The 10,655-nt window shown below is 36.8% G+C and overlaps 1 non-coding gene across 1 annotated transcript; it reads left to right on the top strand.

Moving 5' to 3' along the window:
• The first annotated feature begins 6,577 nt into the window (after nucleotides 1–6,577).
• On the top strand, nucleotides 6,578–6,682 carry LOC149182387 (small nucleolar RNA snoR111). Its single transcript, XR_016257856.1, has one exon. It is a non-coding gene; the product is annotated as a small nucleolar RNA snoR111 (small nucleolar RNA).
• Nucleotides 6,683–10,655: the final 3,973 nt, after the last annotated feature.

Here is a 10,655-nt window from a genome sequence, read left to right as displayed (position 1 = left end):
TACCCGCGCCAATGATGGAGATCCTCAAAAGAGGGTGCGACCATTGGCGCTCTATCTTAGAGCAACAGTCGCGCCAACCAAATTTAGTCGTGCTTTTTGCCTTAATGCACGTCCGACTGTTGTTTCCTTCATTACATGGAGCTTTTCTGAGGATAGAAAATCAGTTTTTTGTCGAGCTTTATCCATCTTTATGGCTTTTGCTAATTCCACGAAAGGTGTCCCGGTTCATCGCATCCTCCTCCCTTCTCCATCTATATAAGCTTGTCATTATGCATTGGACAAGCTAGTGCAAGAGAGAGTGTTGGTGTTAGTGTTATGCTAGTGATTTGGTGATTGAGTGATAGTAGTGATGATTATTGGTCATGGAGTGTTAGATGTTGAGTTCTTGGAGGAATGCTAGTGAGTGCTAGAGAGGTTATGCTGCCGGAGAAGAGATGCATGTCAAGACACATATAGTTACTCACCCAGCCAGGAGAAGGGTCGACATCAGAACAATGGTTGTAACTTTTCCTGTTTATTAATTGATGAGCGACTGCTATTATAGTTCCAATCTCATTATCTATCATGGTGATATGTTGATTTATTTCCTTTCTGACTGAAATATAGTTGTGCCCTGGTAGTTTTTATGTCGGTATCTGTCTCTTCCTTTGCATGTGCAGGTATTCATTATGATCTGTTGGAGCAAGGGAGCGAGGATATCAACTCTGCTTCAATCATAGCGTTGGACTCCAGGTTAGTCTTCTTGATTTACCTTTGATGCATAACTAGGAACTTGCGTAGCAGCGTGGTTTGTTTGTGGCTAGTTCTGTGATAGGCTAGTGGGATCGCCTCTGTCCGCAGAGGGGATTTACCTTACCAACAATGTGCATTCCTCTACCTTGGGAAAAAAACCATCAAAGGGCAAGAAACAACAAACATGTTATTTAAATAGGTTTGTATGCACTAACCAAGGAGCATCATCTCGGACAAGGATACTAGATTTCTTCTTGCTTTTAGGGCTACACTTTGGGAAAATATAGACACCAAGTTGAAGAGATATACAACATTCCACCATAGATAAATAGGAAGAAAATAGTCAACATGTCTTTGGTGTAGTTTTTGAGTGGTTACAATCAGTAGCCCAAATATTTGGGATGAAAATCTAATATATCTTTAACAACCTTATAACATGTAGTCCATACTTCTACTAGTAAGTCCCCTTTCGATACTTGCTTTGGGTATTTGTTTCTTTCCCCCTTGGATGTTGTATGTGGAAAAGGAGTGAAAAAAGACATCATAAGAGAAGCATTGAAAGCAGAGATTTATTGAAAAAATTTAGCATATCCATTTGAAAGCATTAGAAATATAAAAAAGTCATAGAAAATGTACACAACCGACATGATCAACATAGAATTGAGAAGACATTTAAGGTAGGAGACATAATTCAGTTGCAACTGAACAAAGAAAGGCTACTAGGTCCTTGTAGCAAATCAAGGCTTTGTGGTATGGTCTTTTCGAGGTATTGGAGAAGGTGGAAAAAATGCCTATAGACCCAATCTACCCCAACATATGCACATTTACCTAACAGTAAATGTAGAAAATATAACTATGAGCCTCCCATGTTGGATAGGAAACTAGGGAGCATGTCCTACTTATCATAGGGGACTTAGCACTAAAATCTCAAGCAAAGTTGGTAGGAGATCTAGTTTTACAGAAGAAGTCTAGAATTACAAGACAAGAGAAACATGACCTTTAGTAGATCAAGTCAAACGGAGAAGGTAGAGGAAAAAATTTCTCATCTCATTTAGTAAAAGATATTGGAGACCAAAAGAGACCAAAATACTCTCTCATAAAGGATGATATATAATTCACCATCTATCTTGGTGCTTTCTAGGTAGAAAAACTAGAGGAGTTGGCCTACAAAGCCCATTTTAATACCAGATCCCAATTTGGAGATTTGGGGTCCAAAATCTTCTAGAGCCATTTTGAGGCATTGAATAACACATCTTAAGGCAAAAACATTGTGAGCTTAGCTCTCATTCCGTTGACATTGATCCACATAATGGTGAAAAAAATCGCCTCAACCAAAGCTCGTATATAAAACTTATGCTTCACACAAGTTGACCTACCTTGTTGACCATCATGTTATCGATTGGATGACACATCAACCCCCATTATTCACACATATGGGGCTGGTGACAGGTGGAATTTTAGGAAAATTCTAGGAGATCGAAAACCTAACACTAATTAAGAGTTGAGGCATGCAAAAGCCTAACCATAGATGACTATCAAGCTATGTTAAGCATTAAGCCACTATGAAGAGAGGGGATTCCAATTTTAGCGTTGTACTTGTTCCATGGTTGAGCAAAGCTTCTAGGAGTGGAATTTGGGAGCTTAAAAAAGTTGGAAGAATATTCTATATCAATGATACAAACCATAGCATTGTAGGCAGCTCCATAATGAATGTTCCTTTCTTTAAATTTGCATTTTCATCAGAAAAGAGAGAAAAGTGCTAGCCTCATCTTCTAGTCAGGCTTTCTCCTATATTAATTTTGTTAGGATACATCTTGTGTTAATTTATGTAGATGGTGTGTTTTGTAGTGCCCCGCTCTAGTTGACTGACAGTGATATGAGATTAATTTTTATTTCGCCCTAAGGCCCACACTTTATTATTTGAGGACTTCAAGTTGAGGATCCGGACACATGACTCTATTATTATTGGTTGTGATATTAGTGGTTGTGATGTTTATGTACAATCTCCATTGACATTATGATGAAGATAGCATTAATGGTTATGTATGTTCTCTATTAATATTATGATGATTGTGGCATAAATGGTTATGTGCGTTATCTATTTAATGTTATGATGTTGATAACTTTGATGAATATGTATGCTTCCATTGATGTTATGATGATGATAGCCATGATGGATGTGTCCCCTATGTTACCTACTTGCATTAGTTCTGGTTCACAATGAACAATGATGTGAATGACCAGGTGATGGTAATAATGCTATTATGACAATAACTAACACTGAGAAACCTTGTTACTGATTATTATTGAGTATGGCAGGAAACCACTATAAGCACTCACACATGACGAGTTGATGACACCTGGTTTGATGAAAATTTATATTATTTTATCTTTGAAATTCTAAATCGATTTTGAAACGTGATATATATGTTTATCTATAATCTAATGATATGTTAATGGTTGCAGGCACAGATTAGTTGCTTGGCCAAATGACTCACATATGGGTGATGGGGTTGTAAAACTGGATGGAACTGCATGGGCGAGGTGGGACAGTGTCCCTGATCTCACCCACTAGCACTCCCGTCGTGACTTGGGCTAGAAAGGTTGAAACACCTTTGCCTTGAAGATCATGATGTCATGAGAGCAGGTTCTAAAGTTGATTCGCTCATGAGAATATTACCGGGGGATGTGCATGAAGGCGGATTCCTTGATCCTCGACACCATTAGTCTCACTATAGCAGGCAACATAAGAGATGACAGTGGTTTATGACGTTGCACCTATACTTTCCCCTCGTAGTCATTGAATGCTTGAAGGGAAAGTGGTGTGGCACCCTTAGAACTTCAAGGGAATTTCTTAAAGGGCACGACCAACTTAGCACACTTGGAATCACAAATAAACTATTAGGCGTGGCACCCTTGGAACTTCAAGGGAAGTTCTTGAAGGGCACGACTAAACTTGGCACCCTTGGAATCATTAAAAATAAATTAATTAATAAATATAATCAAGAAATGAAAACTAATTAAATATACATCAACGGTAAATGAGGTTAGAAACCGAGGTAATTAAATCAAAAATAAAACTTGGGTTAAGAGGATCATAGGAAGAAATAAAATAGGTTACCTTAAAAACTCTACCCTTCCCATGTTGGAAAATAGTAGGTAGATTATGTAGTTTAATTAGGTAAAAGGGGAAAGAGGGACATAATCGTAAGGATAAATATTAATCCTAAAATAGTTAAACCTAATTAAGATAATAGGATGGTGAATTAAAATAAGATTAATAAATTAAATTTTAGAGAAATGTAGGGAACCTCCATGTGGCAACAACCAACATAAGAATATCCATCTAAGAGATAACTTGAGTTAAATTAGGGAGTAGATAGGTGATCAAATATTGACTCATTAATTGACTTTAGTAATGAACACAAATTAAGGAGTAAAAAGGGGGATCAAGAGGCAACTAGGAGAAGAAATAGGAATCTTGTTGAGGTGAGGAAAATATTACTTTTAAATTAAAATTTAAATAAATAATTTTTGAGACCCTTGATGAGAGAGTGACACATGGGTGGGTGAATAATCAAACTATTGAATTATAAAAAAATAATTAATTATGCATGACATGCCAAGTGTCACCTATGAGGACTCCTATAAAAGAAGGGGCAAGCCATGGGAGAAGTGACTTTTTGGGAACCCTATTGTTGGATGGATGAGACTATGTTAGTGTAGTGATTACGGAACTATAGTGAGTTTGGTGATGTAAAGGATTTTAGAGAGGGGACTCTTGAGCCAAGGAGTTCTCTCCTCTACCAGCTATTTCATTCCTCCATTGTACAACCCCATTGCAGCTCGGGGGTCCACAGGGAAGAAGAGTACCCAAGGAATAGACTAGGAGGTTAACCGGTGGGTCATTGCATTCGGATCAAGTACATCGTCATTCACTCTGGGAGGTGACCGACAACAAGGGAAGACAAGTAACAGCAAATCAAGTGGAGTCTCGTCTTCTGGTGAACGGTACATATGTGTTGCAATATTATTTGGTATGATTTCTTTATGGCCTTAGTTGAATATATGTAAATTTTATGATATGTTCAGTGAAATAAAATTTAGGGATGTGTTAGACAGTGATGAATAAATTTGAATTCCCAATGTGTTGTTTTTCCTCTTCTAGTTGTGTTTTATTGTGATTAAAAAAAAGAAAAAAATATATAGTATAGAGTTGGTCCTTACACAAGAGTTGGTCCTTACACATGGTATCAGAGCCAGGTTGAACCCTTGAGACCTATGGACCTATGCATGCATGACTAGTTTTGTTAAATATCACGATTATGAATTTAATGCAGGCGAAATTAGTTGGTCCCGACAAATCTCCATTTCCAAATTTTAGCTGCACCTACACTGAATCGATCCTTGTTCGAGTAGATATGTAATCGATCCTTGTTCGAGTAGATATGTAATCTGTCGTCGAAATCCTCCGCAAACAGCCAATTTCAGCGTATTTTCTCTAAGATGACTATTCTAAACTCAAATTTGATCATTTTAACATCGAATTGTCAAAATTCAAGTTAGGTTATGAATTCTGACGAATTTGTCGTAAAATTTGCTAGTTCTAAGCTTAACTTCACTGTACCGACGCTGAATTTCTGGTATTGTTAGCAAATTTCCCCTGCATTTTTATAAAAGCCGAATTCATCAAGTTCAAAGGAAAATTCGTGATATTTTGAGCAATTTTGCCTTGAATTTCCTGTAAAGATGAGCGTTGTTGGGCTCGACATTGGGAATGAGAACTGTATTGTAGCTGTCGCAAAGCAACGCGACATTGATGTGATTCTCAATGATGAATCCAAGTGGGAAACCCTGGCAATGGTGTGCTTCGGCAATAAGCAGCGGTTTCTGGGTACAACAACGGGCCTCTGCAACGCTAAATATGAAAACCACCATTATGCAGATCAAGCGTTTACTCGGAAGGAAGTCCGGGATCAAGAGGTCCAACACGATCTTGTGTGTTCTCCTTTAAAGCCTCGAAAGCACCGTATGGCGGTATTCTGATCCACGTCTGATACTTAGAATAAGAGGACAAAGTATTTACCCAGACGGAAATCTTAGGTATGCTTCTATCGCATTTAAAGGGAATAGCCACGAAGAATTTGGAAACATCAGCGGTTTCCGACTGTGTGAACGGAATACCGGCCTACTTCACAGAATTACATAGGCAAGCTTACTTAAATGTGACCTTCATAGCCAATCTAAATCTTCTCCGTCTATTGCACGAGTCCACTGCCATTGCCCTTGCATATGGCATTTACAAGATAGATTTGCCGGATACCAATCCAATTTACATTGTATTCGTCGATGATGGCCACAATGATACACAAGTCTATGTTGCTGCCTTTTGGAATGGTCATCTTAAGATCCTCTCACATGCATTTGAAAGACCTTTAGGTGCTAGAGACTTTGACGAAGTTCTGTTCAATTACTTTGTCACAAAATTTAGAGAAGACTACCGTAACTGCAACCCTCCGCGCAAGCATAAGGATGCGGGCTGCCTGTGAGAAGCTCAAGAAGGTCTTAAGCGCCAATGTCGAGGTTCCTCTTAATATTGAGTGTTTAATGGACAAGAAGGATGTTAAGGGTTTTAGGGAAAAAATTTCCTTCCTTCCGCACGTTACATTGTTAAGGGAGCCGTCTAACTCAACCATCACAAAATCAATTTTCTTGAAGGGTTTTAAGGTATAACCGTGAAGGTTTGTATCTATCCTTAGGTTTTGGAAGTGAGAGCGTCTATTTATTCTCCAACGACAGGGTTTTCTTGATCAAATGACTTTTTGAGCTACTTTCCATTGTTGTAGCAGTCGAGCTGGTATGTTCGGTTTCATTATGAGTACATCAAGGTCGAGATATTGTTTCAGTAGCCTTAATACATATGGACGATTCGATTGTTGCTCGACAACATCTAATATCAGGTTTTGCTTGCTATATTTTGTTAGAAGAAAAAGGGCTTTGTTCATCAGTTGATGGTATTCTATTTTGGGGGGTTGAATAGTTCTCCTGTAATGCTTTGCATGGTGATGTAGCCACGATTAGAAGCGCATTTCGGTGACCTATGTGTTGTGAAGTTCGTGCTTTGTAGCACATTGATGGAAACAGGCTTGAATATTTGTCTCATTTTTTCGGTATTTAAAAGTTTTGGGGTGCTTCATAGATATATGGTAACAGTTGCATCAATCGTATTGTGCACTAGTAAGTTTTGGGCCTTGTTAGTTTCTGGGCATTTTAATTTAGCTCGGGATAGAAGAACAATAGAAAGCTTAGTATGAAGGTTCCAAATTTGGACTATTCCTCCAAATCAGCAAGTGTATTAAATTTTATAACAGTTACTAGATGATAACTTTGGACTTACTTGGTCGTTTGAAGGGTTTAGTGCTCCTCTTCCTTGGAATATATCAAACGTAGGAATATGGATATTGAAACGCTTCAGATTAGATCTTACGTGTATGTTGGAGGGGTAAAGAGATATGCGAATGTAATAAAATATTGTCTGTGATTGAGTATTTTTCTAGTATTGTTGCGAAGTGTTCTTGGAATTTTTTTTCCCATTCACCAGACTGAATATCTGAATATTCCCCGGACTGAGTATTTGGGTTCGACTACAAGTGCTTGGTAGTCTAGTGAGACTATGTAGGAGGGGCTTAGTTGAATTAGAACTAGACATGCTTCAAATAATAATGTGTTGTCTGTGATTAAGTTGTTTTCTTGTATATTTTTTAAGCCTCTTTTGAGGAGCTTTCATGTCCCTTTACCCTGGAATAAATATGTGAATAAAGGGTGGTTCAGTTGCCCACTACGACAGTAGTTGTTATTTCAGTGAGATTCTGTAACAGGCTCTTACTTGGGTTAGAACTAGATATCTCATAGTTTGATGTGTTAGATGGTGCATAAACGAATCATCCTAAAGGTAAAGTGGTTGGTTTTAAAATTGGAATGATGTCTTTAAAAAAAAAAAAAAATCGATTCAAAGACGTTCAAAATTAGTTGAAAGTGGAATTTTAGAATCAAATTTGGAACATTTATTAAATCTTTTGTCGTCTCTTTCTCCAATCATTCGGATGATACTTTAATTTCCGCTCCCATTTCCACCTACAGCTTAATTTTAGTTGCAAACTCAATCCTTTCCTTCTGCTGCAAAATTTCTCAAACATTTCTAACCGAATTTCACTGTAAAGTTAAAATCTCCCTCACAAATTCGGGATTTCAGCACCTTCTGCTATGAAGTTTAGAAGAAACAACTCATTCCACTCTAGTGTGAATTGAACTATTGGATTTTATATTTACTGCAACAACCATTTTACCATTTTACACTGCAATGGCATATATCCATCATAGCCACCACTTACATAGCACAAGCATATCCACATAGATCCTCTTTTGGTTTTCAATGGCCAAAGTCATAGTTTTATTTATAAATAACACAATAACATTGTCAAATGTTGTTTCTTTTTGCCACATAAACTCAGTCGCATATTATAATGTTTAAAAAAGAAAAAATGTGTTATATAAGAAAAAGTATAGTCACGTAAATATTCAAAATTTTGTATACAATGATTTTTGAATACTTTTCAAACCCTTTTGTCACATTCTAAAGTTAATTTCGATAAACCTTCTAATGTTAAATTCGATAAACCTTCTAGTATTTTATTTTTGTTTCTTTAGACATGTTAAAAAAAAATATGTGTGAAGGTTGATTCTAAACATGACAAAAAAAAGGGTCAAAGAGAAATTTCATAGGATTCACTATGGGTGTATTCATTGAATTACAAGAAGTGAATTCCCAAATATTTGAATGTGTTAATCTATATTTTTGATTCAACATCAAGTTTGAGCGCTACTAATTTATTGAAGTTAATTGATGCTTGGCCAACTCTAGCTTTGAAAGATATACTATGGAACATACAAAAATGAAGGTTCCCATATGCCTCACTCTTGAGAGGGGTTCTTTGAGAAGCATCATATGGAATTTTTTTATTAATTACTTATTAATTACGTCTTTTGTTGGTTAGTAAACTAAAATGGCTTCTACAACCACTTTCACCAAAACTACTTTCCCCAACTTTGAATAGCCACCGATAAGTATTTAGTTTTTCTCCACCTTTGCAATCAACCATTGGTTGTCCACCTTTTTCTACACAGTATATTTTAGTTAAAATCCTAAATATTTGAAGTCAACATCAAATTCAACCACATTGAAGGGAAGCAATGGGTTGATAAAGGTTTTGTCCCTCTCAAAAATACCTAGAAGGTTATGGTTGGTTCTTTTGTTTATCTTCATCTCTATAGCCTTATAGAAAAGGTTAATGTTTTCTTTGAGCTTCTCAACCATTCTTCTAGAGTCTTTGTATAAAATAAGGTTTTGGTCAACAAAGAGCAAGTGGGTAACATAATAAGAGTTCACACCATTTATCCAGTTGATACTTCCATTCTTGTTGACCCCTTTAACGATTTTGCCCAAAATTTATACAACTAGAAGGGAAAGGAGGGGGGAGGATAATGGGAACCCCTATCTCAGTCCTCTTTTAAGCTTGAAAGGAGATGCTACAAAGGATAGAATAACATATCAACTTGATGCAATCCATTACTTGAGCGAAAGAATAAAAAAATTAAAAATTAAAAATTAAAAAAAAAAGATTAGCCTTGTCAATTGGGGTTATCCTCCCCACCCAGGTTCATTTCTTGCAAGGGACATGACAATTTTCGATAATATTTATATTCCTCATATGGAATATACATCGTTGTACCTGTTATTTTCGTTAAGAAGAAGGATGGGTCTTGACGAATGTGCATTGAATACCGCTAGTTGAACAAAGTGACGATAAAAAATTAATATATATATATATATAAAATATATATATATATATATATATATATATATATATACCCTCTGCCAAGGATAGATGACTTGTTTGATCAAACGAGGGGGGAAAATGTGTTTTCAAAGATAAATCCGAGGTAGGGATATCATCAGTTGAGAATCAAGGAAGAAGATATCCCAAAGATAACCTTTAAGACAAGATTTGGGCATTATGAATTTGTAGTTTTTCCCTTTGGATTGACAAATGGGCCAGGTGTTTTCATAAGTTTGATGAACGAATATTTAAGTCTTTATTGATGACATGTTGATCTACCCAAAGACCCCAGAAGAGCATGACGAACACTTGAGGATAGTTCTACAATGTCTTAAAGAAAACCAATTATACGGGAAGTTGTCAAGGTGTTCCTCTTACCAAACCAAGATTCATTATCTTGGGCACATTATCTCTGGGGATGGTATCACGGTAGACCCAATAAAGAGTAATAGCTTATGCATCAAGGAAACTTAGAACCCACGAAGAAAACTATGCAACCAATGATCTAGAAATGGCAAAAATTATTTATGCACTAAAGATTTGGGGACACTACCTTCTAGGAAGGAAGTTTGAACTTAGGACTGACCATTGTGGGCTACAACACATGTTCACTCAAGACCACTTAAAATCAAGACAAATACAATGGTCTGAACTAATTAGTGAATATGATTTTGATATCACTTACATAAAAGGAATGGTAAATAGGGTGGTTGATGCTGCAAGTAGGAGGCCTCGGATATTTTCAGTGATTCCCTTAAAGGACAAAGTTGAGGGAGAAACTCCTTGATTTAGACTTTAAGACACCTGGTATTAGGAGGTTAACAAAAGTTTGAGGGAGGATGAAATGAGGGTCCCAAAATATGAAGAATAATCCCTTGATAATGATGGGCTACTACGATTTTGGGGAAGGATATATGTACCACCGAATGAAGATATGCGCCAATTAATCTTAAATGAAGGACATCGCGCAGTATACATGGCACACCCTTGTGTTAAGAAGATGAGTGCAAACCTGAAACCACTCTT

This window comes from Pinus tabuliformis, chromosome 3_2 (genome assembly GCF_031772625.1).
Source record: "Pinus tabuliformis cultivar Carrire ecotype Pingquan chromosome 3_2, CPIR1, whole genome shotgun sequence".
NCBI lineage: Eukaryota > Viridiplantae > Streptophyta > Pinopsida > Pinales > Pinaceae > Pinus > Pinus tabuliformis.
This window is presented reverse-complemented; position numbering and strand designations above follow the sequence as displayed.